The following is a 6,000-nucleotide window of genomic DNA, read 5'->3' as shown; positions in this document are numbered from 1 at the left end:
CTTGGTTTCATTGATCTGTTCTACTCCTTTTGTTGTTGTTATTTCCATATCACTTATTCCTGCTCTAATATTCATTATTTCCCTTCTGCTGGCTTTCTTTTTCTCTTTTTGCTCTTTACCTAGTTCGTTTAGGTCTAAGGTTAGGTCACCTATTTGAGATTTTTCTTGTTTCTTGAGGTAGGCCTTGCTATATATTTCTCCTCTTATGACCACTTTTGCTGCATTCCAAAGATGTTGGACTGTTGTGTTTTCATTTTCATTTGTTTCAATGAATTTTTTTATTTCTACTTTTATTTCCTTGACCAATTCATTCTTTAGTAGTGTGTTGTTTAACCTCCATGTATTTATGGTCTTTCCAAATTCTTTCTTGTGGTTGAATTCAAGTTTCATAATGTTGTGGTCAGAAAAGATGTGTGTTATCATTTCAGTCTTTTTGTACTTGTTAAGGCCTGAGTTTTGACCTAATGTGTGCTCTATTCTGGATAATGTGCCATGTGCGCTTGAAAAGAATGTGTATTCTATTGCTTTAGGATGGAATGTTCTGACTATATCTTTTAAGCCCATCGGGTCCAGTGTGTCATTCAAAGCCATTGCTTCCCTTTGATTTTCTGCTTAGATGATCTGTCCATTGCTGTAAGTGGAGGTGTTAAAGTCCCTTAATGTTGTTATCAATATTGTTATCAATTGTTATCACAAGAATTGTTAATTCTTTTATATATCTGGGTGCTGCCACGTTGGGGGCATACATTTTTTACAATTGTTAGAATCCTTACATTTCTACAGAAATTTTAGAATCAACTTTTCAGTTTTTAAAATGCATCTTGTGTTTTTGATTGTGATTGTGTGCCATATATACAATTTAGGAGAAAATTGATATCCTTACAATATTTAATATTCCAATCCAAATTATGCAATTTCTTTTCATTTATGGATTTTTATGGTATTTTCTTACAGTTTTTTTTAATTAACAAACTTAACTTTTTAGAGCAATTACAGGTTTACAGCAAGATTGCATGGAAATACAGAGTTCCTCTATAGCCCCTGCCCTAACATATGCACAGCCTCCCCCATTTTTGATATCATGCACCACGTGGCACAATTGTTATAGTCAGTGAACCTACACATCATTCACATCATTGTCACCCAGAGTTCATAGGTTAAGGTGCATTTCTGGTGTTTTAATTCTATGGGTTTTGCAAATTTATAATGGCATGCATTTATTATTACAGGCCTGGAGTATTATCACTGCCCTGAAAATCCCCTGAATTCTGTCTATTCATCCCTCCCTTGCCTCTGACTCCTGATGACCACTGAAATTTTTACTAAATATTCAGAGAGGGATATATTATTTTAAATTTTTATTTACGTTCCAGTTAGTTAACATACAGTCTAATATTAGTTTCAAGTGTACAATTTAGTGATGGGGATTAAGGAGTGTATTTGTGATGAGCACCAGGTGTTGTATGTAAGTGCTGAATCACTAAATTGTACACCTGAGAGGTATACTTTAACAACTCTGTGAAGCAGTAGAATGTTATTCTGGCATTATTTACACAAATGCAAAAAAGAGATTCCTGCAACATGTTCAAATTTATACTATTTGCAGTCTAAAAATGCAGTTGGTGATTCAGAAGATATTATCAGAATTAGTTACCTGTTCTTTATTTGTTTTTCTTTATATATTTGTATTTACTTGCATGAAAATGTGAAGAATAATTCATTTTGCAGGCAAGGTATTTGCATTGTAGCATATGACCTTCAGAATTAAGTAGTGAAATTTCACAAAGTAGTTCAAATATTGACTTCTTTAAAACCTGAAGAAGGTTTTACTGCTTTTTAGGGGTTTGATATTATAATTATGCTTTTATGATTTGTTGTTTCATGGATGCTCATTTTTTTTCCATGTCCCAGGCTTCTTTATTTAAGAACAAAGTGACGAGTGATGTGGGGATTAAAAACAAAAGCATCCTGGAACTTCACCTTCCCTCCAACCAGTTCCCCCCAATCTCCCTTCCTCCACATCCCTTTTGTTCCCAAGTCATTTCTTAGTGAATGAAGAACTTAATCCCAAAGCCCTGGTACAAACCTTAGGTTCTCTTTCCCTAGCTGTCCCCCTTCCTCTGCCCCCCATTCCTGGGAAGGGCTGGCACCTCAGTTTGAATGCATGGGAGAGCCCAGAGTGGTGACAGAGACAGAGGGAAATGCCTCACCCTCAGGAAAACCGACTGGGGAGTACAGCATAGTGAAGTGAGGGCCTCCATAGCCTGGGATACCAAAATGGGGTCCTAGTGCCAGAAGAAAGGATACTGGTGTCTGTGAGGAAGGGGGAGAGCAGCCTCAAAATCTTCTCGTGAATAGTCACTGATCATTTGCCTTTCTGGCAATGATTGCAGAACCACACTCAGACCACATCCTTCTCAACCTGAGCTGCTGGGCAATGTGGCTGATCTGCTGCAGGGTGGGTTTCAGGCACTGCAGGAACATGTTCTCCAGGTTGTCTCTTGCTTGGTTCTCCATACTTGTTCACTTTCTCTTTGGGGCCGGCACAAGAGTGTCTGCTTTGCATATTTCATGTAGATTTTCATTGTTGTCACCTTCCTCCACCCACTTCTGCAGCAGGGTCTGCAGCTGATACATGTTCTTGAAACTGAGCGGCAGAGCCTAAAAACCGCAGATGGTTTTTGGCTGAACACCTTCCCAAAGAGAACCTCCAGGGTGAGCCCCACATTAGTCTGAGTATATCCCAGAGTGATCCTCTTCTGCTTCAGGAGCTTTGTGAATTGTTCCAGGTCTTTCTGCTGAACTTTGATGTCCTGGGACTCCTAAGGGTCTTGCTCCAGCTTCTCCTGGTCAGGCTGCACAATCCCAGGTGGGGAAGCACAAGGCTCAGGGGAGGCTCCCTCAGAGTTGCTCTCCACCCTGGCCCCCAATTCGCCCTCTGGCTGAGAGGTCTCTAGGCTGTCTTGAGGTCCAACCTGAGGTCCACAATATGCCATCCCCTTGCAGAACTCATATGCCAGGGGCAGGGGCAGGGAGTGGGGGTGGGGGTGGGCACAGGGGAATCCCCCAGACCTCAGTGCCTGGCCCAACGCCCCGCCGGGTTCCTGACCTACTGAGATGGTCTTGGAAGCTAATCCAGGTCCGAGGGTCAACCCAGCTGGCTCTGGCCTTCCTGGCCCATTATCTCCACCACCTGGTAGGGGTGAGAAGGCCAAGTCAGAAGCCAGGTGTCTGACCATGGGGAATGGAGGCACCCCAAGCTGGGAGCCTGGAAAAATGAGGGCTCTCCAATGCTCCACACCTCTGTTGTGTGCTCATTTTTATTTACTTAGTACACAGCTTGGCAACCTTTCTTTTAAAAAAAATTATTATTGATGTACAATTGTCATACAATGCTATATTAGTATCAGGTGCACAACACAGTGATTCAACAATTCTATATATTATGCAATGCTCCCCATGATAAGTATAGTTATTATTTGTCACCATACAATGTTATTACAATATTATTGACTATATTTCTTATGCTGTACTTTTTTCTTTTTTTTTATTATTATGTTATGTTAATCACCATACATTACATCATTAGTTTTTGATGTAGTGTTCCATGATTGTTTGCGTATAACACACAGTGCTCCATGCAGAACGTGCCCTCTTTAATACCCATCACCAGGCTAACCCATCCCCCCACCCACCTCCCCTCTAGAACCCTCAGTTTGTTTCTCAGAGTCCATAGTCTCTCATGGTTCGTCTCCCCTCCGATTCCCCCCCCTTCATTCTTCGCCTCCTGTTGTACTTTTAATTTCCATAATTTATTTATTTTACAACTGTAAGTCTGTACTCTTAATTTCTGTCATGTATTTCACCCATCCTCACACTTTCCTCCCCTCAGGGAACCACCAGTTTGTTCTCTGTATTTTTGAGTCTGTTTCTGTTTTTTTGTTTTGTTTTGTTTTGTTTTGTTTTAGATTCCACATATAAGTGAAAACAAATGGTATTTGCCTTTCTCTGTATGATTTATTTCAGTTAGCATCATATCCTTAAGGCCCATCCATGTTGCCACAAACAATGAGATCGAATTCTTTTTTATGGATGAGTAGTGTTACATTGTATTTTTTATATTTTATAAATATATATTTAATATATTATATATATATAATACATACATACATACATGCCATATCTTCTTTATCCATTCCTCTATAGATAAACAGTCTGCTTTCATGTTTTGGCTATTGTAAATAATCCTGCAATGAACATAGGGGTGTATGTATACTTTTGGATTAATGTTTTTATTTTCTTTGGGTGAATACTGAGTGGTAGGATTACTGAATCGTATGGTATTTTTATTTTACTTTTTTGAGGAACTTCTATACTCTTTTTCCTAGTGGCTGCATCAATTTGCATTCTCACCAACAGTGCATAGGGTACCCTTTACTCCACATCCTTGCCAACACTTGTTATTTGCTTTCTCTTTAATACTAGCCATTCTTACTGGTGTGAGGTGATATCTCATTGTGGTTTTGATTTGCATTTCCCTGATGAGTAGTGATGCTGAACATCTTTTCATGTGTCCATTTGCCATCTGTATGTCTTCTTTGAAAAAAATGTCTATTCAGGTCCTCTGCCAATATTTTAGTCAAATTATTATTACTGTTATTATTTTTATGTTGATTTGTATAAGTTTTTTAGATATTTTGGATATTAACCTCATATTGGATATATCATTTACAAATATATTTTCCCACCAGTAGGCTGCCTTTTCATTTTGTTTACAGTTTCCTTTGCTGTGCAAAATATTTTATTTTTTCTTTAGAAATAACCATACAATGATGTATATTTACATCAATACATATACATACATTATACATAATATACATAAATTATAATTTATGGGGTAAAATCATAATGATGATGATCTCTATCCATTTTTGAATATTTACTAGTGCCAAGCACACAGTTCTCAGAGCTTTACAGAACTTACTCATTGAATGTTCTCAACAACCCTATGAAATAGGTATTATTATTATCCCTATTTTACTGTTGAAGTCACTGAAACACAGAAAGGTTAGGTCACTTGTCTAAAGTCTCACAACTGGTAAGTGAAAGATCTAGGACCCAAAACTGGACACCGTATTTCCAGAATCTGCAGCTTAAACTACTTTGCTTCTGTAGCATTAACATACCATAAAATAATAACATACAAGCTGAGATTGGGTTGAATAGAATAAACTGAAACCTGTTAATGTCCTTATATTATTTAGGAAAGCCTAAATACCTTGAATAACTTTAAAGTTTGTTAACTGCATGTAAAAATGTCAAAGGTAACCACTCAAAAATAGGAAGATCAAAGACAAAAATTGGAAGAAAAGAAGGTTCTCTCAAATCCAAAATAAGGAAGGAAGGGGGGTGAGGTGCCTGGGTGTCTCAGTTGGTTAAGCATCTGCCTTCACCTCAGGTCATAATCTCAGGGTCCTGGGATCAAGCCCTTAATCAGGGCTTTCTGCTCAGCAGTGAGTCTGCTTCTCCCTCTGCCTCTGTGATCACTTTGGCTCTCTCTCAAATAAATAAATAAAATCTTAAAGAAAAAAAGAAAGGAAGGGGGAGAAAGCAGCATAGGAAAAGCACCAACAGAAAACACAAAATAAGGTCATAAGACTAAATTCAAATACATCAGGTATTAAAATAAAAATAAATGGATTAAACCTCATTGATTAAAAAACAGATGATCAGACTACAGAAAATATTTTCCAAACATATATTATTTAAATCATACTTAAAACAAAAGAACATAGAAGACAAATGTGGAAATATAGAAAAATATATACCAAGCAAATACCAAAAGCAACCTGAGCATGCTATGTTGGTATCAGACAAATAGATTGTAAGGCAAAGACACTATGGAAAAGAAAAATGATTGCAATTCATTCAGGTGATGTAATAGTTCTAAGTTTGCTGCATACAAATAACCTTGAAATAGATAAAGCACAATTGCTAGAG

General features: G+C 37.7%; 1 pseudogene; it reads right to left on the bottom strand.

Moving 5' to 3' along the window:
- Positions 1-2,151: 2,151 nt before the first annotated feature.
- On the bottom strand, positions 2,152-3,239 carry LOC113931115 (annotated as a pseudogene).
- Positions 3,240-6,000: the final 2,761 nt, after the last annotated feature.

The sequence above is a fragment of the Zalophus californianus genome, chromosome X (genome assembly GCF_009762305.2).
Source record: "Zalophus californianus isolate mZalCal1 chromosome X, mZalCal1.pri.v2, whole genome shotgun sequence".
Lineage (NCBI taxonomy): Eukaryota > Metazoa > Chordata > Mammalia > Carnivora > Otariidae > Zalophus > Zalophus californianus.
Note: the sequence above shows the minus strand (reverse complement) of the source record. Positions and strands in the feature narration are given on the sequence as shown.